This window comes from Mobula birostris, chromosome 4, assembly GCF_030028105.1.
Source record: "Mobula birostris isolate sMobBir1 chromosome 4, sMobBir1.hap1, whole genome shotgun sequence".
Taxonomy (NCBI): domain Eukaryota; kingdom Metazoa; phylum Chordata; class Chondrichthyes; order Myliobatiformes; family Myliobatidae; genus Mobula; species Mobula birostris.
The window spans coordinates 105850465-105862222 of record NC_092373.1 but is presented as its reverse complement, the minus strand read 5'-3'; positions in this window follow the sequence as shown (position 1 = coordinate 105862222).

Sequence of the window (11758 nt, the reverse complement as noted above, 5' to 3'; positions counted from 1 at the left end):
ACTTGGGACAGGACTGGGTCCGTCTCTGTCCACTGCTTGATCTGGGTCGCCTTTACAGGTGTCTCTGACAGCCTCTCGAATGAAAGCACAGTCTCTGGAGGCACATATATAGCAACAGGTGTCTCAGGTAAAGGTAGTCGACTCAGTGCATCAGCATTTGCATTATCCCCACCCACTCCGTACACTATCATGTACTGGTAAGCTGACAATGTAAGAGCCCAACACTGTATCCTGGCTGAGGCTAGCAGTGGGATGCATCTAGTCTCACTGAACAGGCTCATCAGTGGTTTATGGTCCGTATAAGTTATAAATACACGTCCATAAAGGTACTGATGAAAGCATTTGACCGCAAAAACAATGGCCAGACCTTTGTCTAGCTGTGAATATCCCTTCTCAGCAGCTGTCAGAGTATGTGAAGCAAAACCAATAGGCTCCTCTGAACGGTCCTCCATTACATGTGAGAGAACTGCCCAACTCCATAGGGCGAGGCATCGCATGCAAGGGTGATCCCTTTATCTGGGTCATAGTGAACAAGCAGCTTCGCTGAGTGAAGGAGTTCTTTCACTTCCCTGAAAGCTTTCTCCTGCTCTTCACCCCACTGCCACTTAGTGTCATTGTGAAGCAGCTTATACAGTGGGGTCAAAACCCTTGAGAGGTCAGGAAGAAACTTGCCATAATAATTCACCATGCCTAAAAATGATCTGAGTTCCGTGATGGTCTTAGGGCTTGGGTCCTCCTTAATAGCTCTCTCTTTGTCCTCCACAGGGCAAAGCCCCTCAGCTGTGATCTTGTGTCCCAGGTAAGTCACACTCGATGCCAGGAACACACATTTTCCGTGTTTCAACTGCAGCCCTGCGTCTGAGAGCCTCTTCAGCACCCGTTCTAAATTAGCCGGATGCTGCACCTCCATAGCTCCCGTGATCAAAATATCATCAAGGTACACTGCTATGTGCAGAATCCCCTGCAGCAAAGTGTCCATTGTCCTTTGGAAAATGGTAGGGCTGGATGCCACTCCAAACACCAGGTGACTGTACTTGAATAATCCCTTGTGCGTATTAATTGTGACGTACTCCTTTGAATCCTCGTCGAGCAGCAGCTGTTGGTAGGCGTGGCTCATGTCCAGCTTTGTGAACAGCTTACCCCCTGACAGGGTCGCAAACAGGTCATCCACCCGTGGCAATGGGTACTCCTCCAGCCTAAAGACCTGATTCACTGTAAGCTTATAATCCCCACATATCCTCACCGTTTTGTCTGCCTTCAAAACTGGAACAATGGGAGCCACCCACCTTGAAAACTGGACAGGCTCAATAATGCCCAGCCTCTGTAAATGCTCCAGCTCCCCCTCGACTTTGCCTTTCATGGCATAGGGCACCAACCTGAGCTTAAAAAAACGTGGTGTGGCCTCAGGGTCGAGATGGAGTTTCACTGTCACACCCTTCAGTGTTCCCAGCTCGTCCCTGAAAACGTCACTGTACCGCTGCAGAATGTCCTCTGCTGTGTGTCCATACTTAATTTCATGCCAGTTTAGCCAGATTTTGTGAAGCCAATTGCGACCCCAAAGGCTGGACCTCCTGCCCTTAGTTATTCCTAGCCTGGCTTCAGCCTTCTGACCCCCAGCTGAAATGTCCACATATAACACCCCTAAATGAGGTATGGGCTGCCCCGTATAGGTCCTGAGTTTGAGCTTTGACAGTCTGATGGGAGGCAGGTTGGACCCCCATGTCCTCCTGTAGGTCTCCTCACTAATGACGGATGCAGTAAAGCCCCTGAATCAATCTCAAACTTAACGTCTTTTCCCCTCACAGTGACTGTGGCATAATATGGTTCAGGTGGTTGCTCATCTGTTTCCACTACAAACATGTTGTAGGCACACGCTGCCTCTTCATCTGCTTCTTCTAGATGGTGTGTGGCTGCCTGAGCCTGTTGAGCTTTCCCCTGCCCAGGCTTAATCTTACCCTTTGAACTTCTGCACTTTTTAGCTAAACGTCCCTCTTTGCTACAAGCATGGCAGACAGTGTCTTTGAATTTGCAAACATTTGCATAGTGCGTCCCTCCACACCAGAAACATTCCACTTGCTTTGCCTGTTTACCAGTCTCCCTCCTGACTTGGTGCACTGCCACCGACTGCAACCCCCTCCCCCACCGTCCTTTCTGGATATCCTTGACATTATTAGCAGTCATCTCCATGCCTTGGGCAATCTCTAAGGCTTTCTTGAAGGTCAACGGTGGGGTTTCCCCTAGCAGGCGGCATTATATGCCGTCATTATTACTGCCACATACTAATCTTTCACAGAGCATGTCTTCCAACACTACTCCGAAATCACAATGCTCTGACTGCTGCCGAAGCTCGGCCACAAAATTGGCCGCAGACTGACCTGGCTTCCTGAAACAGCTGTGAAACTTACACCGTTGGACTATCACAGAAGGTTTCGGATTGTAGTGGTTCCCCACGAGCTTGACCAGTTCGTCATATGGAATGTCCCCCGGTTTCCACGGTGTGGCTAAATTCCTTACTAGCTTATAAGTCTTTGCCCCACACGCACTCAGGAGAATAGAGCGCTATTTAGCCTCCTCAGTAATTTCATTAGCACAGAAAAAGTGTCCCAACCTTTCCTCATACTCCGGCCAGTCCTCTGTTAACTCCACAAATTCAACGATAGTCCCAAATATAGCCATCCGAACGTGAGGCCCTTTATTGGTTCTGCTGCTCCCGTTCGAAATGTGCCGATACATTCACAAAACCAGTTCACCTCGTCGCCAAAAATATGTAGTAACTTCTACTTTGAAAAAGGCACACGCGACAACTTCATGCCCAAAGAAATAACTTTATCTTGAACGTCAAAACCGTTATGCATATACAGAGGCTTTCACAACCCATACGGCATGGCAGGGACACTATACACAAAGCACCGGAAGTAAAAAGAACGGAAGTGAAAACCCCCATTATCCTAATTAGTATTAACTTAGTTTTAATAATGCTCACATTACAACATATAGGGTAATGAGTTTAGTACTGAACAGTAGTTTAGTGTATAGGGTTTAGTGTATAAGGTATCGAGTTTCGTATTGAACAGTGGCTTAGTGTATAGGGTAACAAATTTAGTACTGAATAGGAGTTTAATCTATGGGATTTAGTGTGTATGATAATGAGTTTAATGTACGGGGTTTAGTGTATAGGGTAATGAGTTTCATACTGAACAGAAGTTTAATATATAGGATTTAGTGTATCGGGTAATGAGTTTAGTACTGAATAGGTTTAGTCTATAGGGTTTAGTATGTAGCATAATGAGTTCAGTACTGAACAAATGTTTAGTATATAGGGGTTGGTGTGTAGGGTAACGTTTAGTACAACAGAGGGTTAATGTATAAGGTTTAGTGAACATGGTAACAGGTTTAAAACTGAATAGACCATACGACCATAAGATATAGGAGCAGAAGTACGCCATTCGGCCCATCAAGTCTTCTCCACCATTCAATCATGGCTGATCCAATTCTTCCAATCATCCCCACACCCCTGCCTTCTCCCCATACCCTTTGATGTCCTAGCTAATCAAGAACCTATCTATCTCTGCCTTAAGTGCACCCAATGACTTGACCTCCACAGCTGCTCATGGCAACAAATTCCACAGATTTACCACCTCTGACTAAAGTAATTTCTCCACATCTCTGTTCTAAATGGATGTCCTTCAATCCTGAAATCGTGCCCTCCTGTCCTAGACTCCCTTTCCATGGGAAATAACTTTGCCATATCTAATCTGTTCAGGCCTTTTAACATTCAGAATGTTTCTATGAGATCCTCCCCTCATTCTCCTGAACTCTAGGGAATACAGCCCAAGAGCTGCCAGACGTTCCTCACATGGTAACACTTTCATTCCTGGAATCATTCTCGTGAATCTTGAAACCTTCTCCAATGTAGTATATCCTTTCTAAAATAAAGAGCCCAAAACTGCACACAATACTCTAAAGGTGGTCTCAAGAGTGCCTTATAGAACCTCAACATCACACCCCTGCTATTATATTCTATACCTTTAGAAATGAACGCCAACATTGCATTTGCCTTCTCCACCACCAGCTCAACCTGGAGGTTAACCTTTAGGGTATCCTACACAAGGACTCCCAAGTCCCTTTGCATCTCTGCATTTTGAATTCTCTCTCCATCTAAGTAATAGTCTGCCTGTTTATTTCTTCCACCAAAGTGCATGACCATACACTTTCCAACTTTGTATTTCATTTGCCACTTCTTTGCCCATTCGCCTAAGTATCTCAGCTTCCTGAACACTACCCGCTCCTCCATCTACCTTTGTATCATCTGCAAATTTAGCCACAAATCTATTAATCCCATAGTCCAAATCATTGACGTACTTCTTAAAAAGCAGCGGTCCCAACACCAACCCCTGTGAAACTCCACCGATAACCGGCAGCCAGCCAGAATAGGATCTCTTTATTCCCACTCTCTGTTTTCTGTCAACCAGCCAGTGCTCCACCCATGCTAGTAACTCCTCTGTAATTCCATGGGCTCTTATCTTGCTAAGCACCCTCATGTTTGACACCTTGTCAAAGACCGTCTTAAAATCCAAGTACACCACTTCTACTACATCTCCTTTGCTTGTAATTTCCTCAAAAAATTGTAGTAGGTTAGTCAAGCAGGATTTTCCTTTCAGGAAACTATGCTGGCTTTGGCCTATCTTGTCATGTGCCTCCAGGTACTACGTAATCTCATCCCTAACAATTGATTCCAACAACTTCCCAACGACTGATCTCAGGCTAACAGGTCTATAGTTTATTTTGTGCTGCCTCCCACCCTTCTTAAATTGTGGGGTAACATTTGCAATTTTCCGGTCACCCGGTACAATGCCAGAATCTATCAATTCTTGAAAGATTATCGTTAATGCCTCCGCAATCTCTCCAGCTGCTTCCTTCAGAACCTGAGGGTGCATTCCATCAGGTCCAGGAGATTTATCCACCCTCAGACCATCAAGCTTCCTGAGCACCTTCTCTGTTGTAATTTTCACTGTACATGCTTTACTTCCCTGACACACTTGAATGTCCGGTATACTGCAGATGTCTTCCACTGTGAAGACTGATGCAAGATATGTATTCAGTTCCTCTGCCATCTCTGCGTCTCTCATTACAATATCTCCAGTGTCATTTTTTATTGGTCCTATATCTACCCTCAACTCTCTTTTACCCTTTATATGCTTAAAATAGCTTTTAGTATCTTCTTTGATATTAGTCACCAGCTTCCTTTCATAATTCAACTTTTCCTTCCTAATGACATTCTTAGTTTCCTTCTGTAAGTTTTTATTAATTCTCAATCCTCTATCTTCACCAGCTTTGGCTTCCTTATATGCCCTCTCTTTTGCTTTTACTTTGGCTCTGACTTCACTTGTCAGCCACTGTAGTGTCCTACTTCCATTCGAAAATTTCTTCTTATTTGGAATATATCTGTCTTGCACTTCCCTCATTGTTCACAGAAACTCCAGCCGTTGCTGCTCTGCTGTCCTTCCTGCTAGTGTCCCTTTCCAGTCAACCTTGGCCAGTTCCCCTCTCATGCCATTGTAATTTCCTTTACTCCACTGAAATACCAACACATTGGAATTTAGTTTCTCCTTTTTAAATTTCAAAGTGAACTTGGTCATATTGTGATCACTGTTCTCCAAGGGTTCCTTAACCTTAAGCTCTCTTATCACCTCCAGATCATTGCACAACACCCAGTTCAGCACAGCCAATCCCCTAGTGGGCTCAACAACAAGCTGTTCTAAAAAGCCATCCCTTAGACATTCTACAAATTCTCTCTCTTGAGGTCCAGTACTGATCTGGTTTTCCCAATCCACCTTCATGTTAAAATCCCCGATGAATACCATGACATTGCCCTTCTGACACGCCTTTTCTATCTCCTGCTGTAATTTGTAATCCACATCCCAGCTGCTGTTTGGCGTCCTGTATACAATTGCTATTAAGGTCCTTTTACCCTTGTCATTTCTTAACTCAACCCATAGAGACTCTACACTTTCTGATCCTATGTCATCCTTTTCTAATGATTTAATATTATTTCTTATACACAGGGCCAAACCACCCCCTCTGCCTACCTATCTTTCCGATACACTGTATATCCCTGGACATTCAACTCTTAATAGCAGCTATCCTTTAGCCAAGTTTCAGAGATGGCCACAACGTCATACTTGCCAATCCGTAGCTGAATTTCAAGATTGTCCATTTTATTTCTTATGCTGCGTGCATTCAAATACAACACTCTCAGTCCAGTATTTGTTACTTTCTGTTTTAACTGCACTACGCCTCTATTGCCATGTAACTCATGCCATTGGCAGTTTAGTGTGTAGGGTAACAAGTTTAGTACTGAACAGAGGTTTAGTGTATCATGCAATGAGTTTAGCACTGAACAGAGGTTTAGTAGATAAGGTTTAGTGTGTAGAGTAATGAGTTTTGTACTAAACGGAGGTCTATTATATAGGGTTTAGTGTATAGGGTAATGAGATTAGTACTGAATAGAGGTTTAGTGTATCAGGTAATGAGTTTAGTATTGAACAGAGATTTAGTGTGCAAAGTAACAAGTTTTGTACCGAACAGATATTTAGTGTATAGGGTGATGAGTTTAGTACTGAACAGAGGTCTATTATATAGGGTTTAGTGTATAGGGTAACGAGTTTGGTACTGAACAGAGGTTTAATATATAGGGTAACGAGTTTAGTATTGAACAGAGTTTTAGTGTATAAGGTAACGAGTTTAGTACTGAATAGTTTAGTGTATAGGGTAACGAGTTTAGTATTGAACAAGGGTTTAGTGTATAGGATATCAAGTTTAGTATTGAACGGAGGTTTAGTGTATAGGGTAACGAGTTTGGTACTGAACAGGGGAAGAATTGGAGTCTGGAATGCACCGTCTCCATGGGTGTTAAGAGTCAAATACTTAGGCTGTTCCACAAACTGAACGATCACTTAGAATATTACAGAATTGGCAATGCTCAGACAATCTCTTCAACTTGGTTGTGTACACTGAAATGGACTCCTCCTCTTTTGGATTCATCGTATGAAACCTAAAGCGTTCCGCAACCAACCTTCCTACACCTCTTCTCGCCAAAGCCTGACCGCTCGAACAGTGCTCCAGTCTCACAATGGCTATTCCACTTACACCTTGCTTCTCTTTTTTTGATCTTTGGCAAGTGCCTGATAAGTTGTTTTGTCTGATGCCCTCTGGAAAGCCCTGAAAGTTCCTGAACTCTTTTCAAACCTTATGCTGCCTCTCCCACAAGCAATTGTTCGCGAGTGCTTGCAATGATTGAAGACTACCAAAAAGTCCCAAAAAGTCCTGAGTGAAAAGAATGGGTTGGTAGATTAATCAGTCACTGTAAAAGAAGGTAATAGTTTCCGCATGGGTTTCTTCTGGGTACTCTCCTTTGCTCCCACATCCGATGAGGTACAGATTAGGGTTAGTAAGTTTTTGGCATGCTATGTTGGAGGCATGGTGACACTTGCAGGCAGCTCCCTGTGGCCATTCCCCTCAACAACAAGTATACCGCATTGGATACTGTTGGGGGGGATGACTTACCTGGGACAAGCTGCAATAGCCGGATCTCTGGCACTGAGTCTGGCTCTGCAGTGCAGAAGGGAGGGGGGAAAAAGAGGAGAGTGGTAGTGATAGGGGACTCGATAGTTAGAGGTGCAGATAGGAGGTTTTGTGGTCGTGACAGAGAATCCAGGATGGGTTGTTGCCTCCCGGGTGCCAGGGTCAAGGATGACTCTGAGCGATTGCATGACATTCTGAAGTGGGAGGGTGATCAGCCAGATGTCGTGGTGCACATTGGTACCAATGACATAGCAAGGAAGAGTGAGGAGGTCCTGGAGAGTGAGTATAGTGAGCTTGGTAGGAAGTTGAAAAGCAGGACCTCGAGGATGGTAATCTCAGGATTGCTACCTGTGCTACATGCCAGTGAGGGTAGGAATAGGATGCTCTGGAGGATGAACAAGTGGCTGAGGAACTGGTGTAGGGAGCAGGGTTTCAGATTTCAGGATAATTGGGACCTCTTCTGGGGCAGGTGGGACCTGTACAAGAGAGACGGGTTACACTTGAACTACAGGGGGACCAATATCCTTTCAGGGAGGTTTGTTAATGCTATTGGGGGGGCTTTAAACTAGATTTTCAAAGGGATGGGAACCAGAGTGCCAGAGCTGACAGTGTGGCTAGGGTGAAAATAAATGATGTTAAAAGTTCAAGCAAATCCGCTAATAGAAAGGTTGCGAGTGTTGGTAAAAATTTTCTGAGGTGTATATATTTCAATGCTAGGAGTATTGCGGGGAAGGCGGATGAGTTGAGGGCATGGATTGACATGGAATTATGATGTTGTAGCAATTAGAGAAACTTGGCTACAGGAGGGGCAGGACTGGCAGCTTAATATTCCAGGGTTCTGATGTTTCAGATGTGATCGAGGCAGGGGAATGAAAGGTGGGGGAGTGGCATTGCTTGTTAGGGAAAATATTACAGCAGTGCTCAGGCAGGACAGATTAGAGGGCTTGTCTACTGAGTCCTTGTGGGTGGAGCTGAGAAACAGGAAAGGTATGGCCACATTAGTGGGATTGTATTACAGACCACCCAATAGTCAAAGAGAATTGGAAGAGCAAATCTGCAGAGAGATAGCAGGCAACTGCAGGAAACATAAAGTTGTGGTGGTAGGGGATTTTAATTTTCCATATATTGATTGGGACTCCCATACTGTTAGGGGTCTAAATGGTTTAGAGTTTGTAAAATGTGTTCAGGAAAGTTTTCTAAATCAGTATATAGAGGGACCAACTAGAGGGGATGCAATATTGGATCTCCTGTTAGGAAATGAGTTAGGACAAGTGACAGAAGTCTGTGTAGGGGAGCACTTTGGTTCCAGAGATCATAACACCATTAGTTTCAGCTTGATCATGGACGAGGATAGATCTGGTCCTAGGGTTGAGGTTCTTAACTGGAAGAAGGCCAAATTTGAAGAAATGAGAAAGGATCTAAAAAGCATGGATTGGGACAGGTTGTTCTCTGGCAAGGATGTGATCGGTAGGTGGGAAGCCTTCAAAGGAGAAATTTTGAGAATGCAGAATTTATATGTTCCTGTCAGGATTAAAGGCAAAGTGAATAGGAATCTTGGTTCTCAACTCTGATAAAGAAGAAGAGGGAGTTGTATGACATGTATAGGAAGAAGGGAGTAAATAAGGTGCTTGAGGAGTATAAGAAGTGCAAGAAAATACTTAAGGAAGAACTCAGGAGGGCTAAAAGAAGACATGAGGTTGCCTTGGCAGTCAAAGTGAAGGATAATCCAAAGAGCTTTTACAGGTATATTAAGAGCAAAAGGATTGTAAGGGATAAAATTGGTCCTCTTGAAGATCAGAGTGGTCAGCTATGTGTGGAACCAAATGAAATGGGGGAGATCTTAAATGGGTTTTTTGCATCTGTATTTACTAAGGAAACTGGCATGAAGTCTATGGAATTAAGGGAACCAAGTAGTGAGATCATGGAAACTGTACAGATCGAAAAGGAGGAGGTCCTTGCTATCTTGAGGAAAATTAAAGTGGATAAATTTCCGGGACCTGACAGGGTGTTCCCTCGAACCTTGTACGAGCCTAGTGTTGAAATTGCAGGGGCCCTGGCTGAAATATTTAAAATGTCGCTGTCTACAGGTGAGGTGCCGGAGGATTGGAGAGTGGCTCATGTTGATCCGTTGTTTAAAAAAGGATCGAAAAGTAATCTGGGAAATTATAGGCCAGTAAGTTTAACGTCGGTAGTAGGTAAGTTATTGGAGGGAGTACTAAGAGACAGAATCTACAAGCATTTGGATAGACAGGGGCTTATTAGGGAGAGTCAGCATGGCTTTGTGCGTGGTAGGTCATGTTTGACCAATCTATTGGAGTTTTTCAAGGAGGTTATCAGGAAAGTGGATGAAGGGAAGGCAGTGGATATTGTCTACATGGACTTCAGTAAGGCCTTTGACAAGGTCCCGCATGGGAGGTTAGTTAGGAAAATTCAGTCGCTAGGTATACATGGAGAGGTGGTAAATTGGATTAGACATTGGCTCAATGGAAGAAGTCAAAGAGTGGTAGTAGAGAATTGCTTCTCCGAGTGGAGGCCTGTGACTAGTGGTGTGCTACAGGGATCAGTGCTGGGTCCATTGTTATTTGTCATCTATATTAATGATCTGGATGATAATGTGGTAAATTGGATCAGCAAATTTGCTGATGATACAAAGATTGAAGGTGTAGTAGACAGTGAGGAAGGTTTTCAGAGCCTGCAGAGGGACTTGGACCAGCTGGAAAATGGGCTGAAAAATGGCAGATGGAGTTTAATACAGACAAGTGTGAGGTATTGCACATTGGAAGGACAAACCAAGGTAGAACATACAGGGTTAATGGTAAGGCACTGAGGAGTGCAGTGGAACAGAGGGATCTGGGAATACAGATACAAAATTCCCTAAAAGTGGCATCACAGGTAGATAGGGTCGTAAAGAGAACTTTTGGTACATTGGCCTTTATTAATCAAAGTATTGAGTATAAGAGCTGGAATGTTATGATGAGGTTGTATAAGGCATTGGTGAGGCTGAATCTGGAGTATTGTGTTCAGTTTTGATCACCAAATTACAGGAAGGATATAAATAAGGTTGAAAGAGTGCAGAGAAGGTTTACAAGGATGTTACCGGGACTTGAGAAACTCAGTTGCAGAGAAAGGTTGAATAGGTTAGGACTTTATTCCCTGGAACGTAGAAGAATGAGGGGAGATTTGTTAGAGGTATATAAAATTATGATGGGTATAGATAGAGTGAATGCAAGCAGGCTTTTTCCACTGAGGCAAGAGGAGAAAAAAACCAGAGGACGTGGGTTAAAGGTGAGGGGAGAGAAGTTTAAAGGGAACATTGGGGGAGCTTCTTCACACAGAGAGTGGCGGGAGTATGGAATGAGCTGTCAGAGGAGGTGGTAAATGCGGGTTCTTTTTTAACATTCAAGAATAAATTGGACAGATACATGGATGGGAGGTGTATGGAGGGATATGGTCCGTGTGCAGGTCAGTGGGACTAGGCAGAAAATGGTTTAGCACAGCCAAGAAGGGCCAAAAGGCCTGTTCTGTGCTGTAGTTTCTATGGTTCTATGGTTCTATATTCATGGACTGTGTTCGTCGTTAACACAAGATGATGCATTTCACTGTATATCCCAGGTAAAACCCTCCTAACCATTGAGCACATCTACATGAACTGTTGCTGTAGAAAAGCAGAATCCATTATCAAAGATTCCCACTATCCAGACCATCTATTTTCTCGCTGCTTCATCAGGTAGAAGGTACAGGAGCCTCAGGACTCACACCACCAGATTCAAGAACAGTTACTACCCCTCAACTATCAGGCTCTTGAACAAAAGGGGATAGCTACACTCATTCTATTTCTGGTGTTCCCACAACCAATGATCTCACTTTAAGGAGTCGTTTATCTTGTTATTTATTGCTATTTAAATATATTTGCATTTGCACATTGTGTTGTCTTCTATGCTCTTGTTCATCTTTCGTTGATCCTGTTTACAGTTACTGTTCTATAGATTTGCTGAAAGAACAGCAGAGGAAAAGGGAGTGTGTAAAAGGTGGAAGAACAGATACAGGAAAATTGGAGAATGAGAGGATGGAAAATATGTTTGGAGGAAGAGTAACATTAAAAGAATAAAAAAGATAAGAAAGATATGGTAAAAAAAATTATGAGGAAGCTGAAGCAAAGGAATACAGCAAAAAA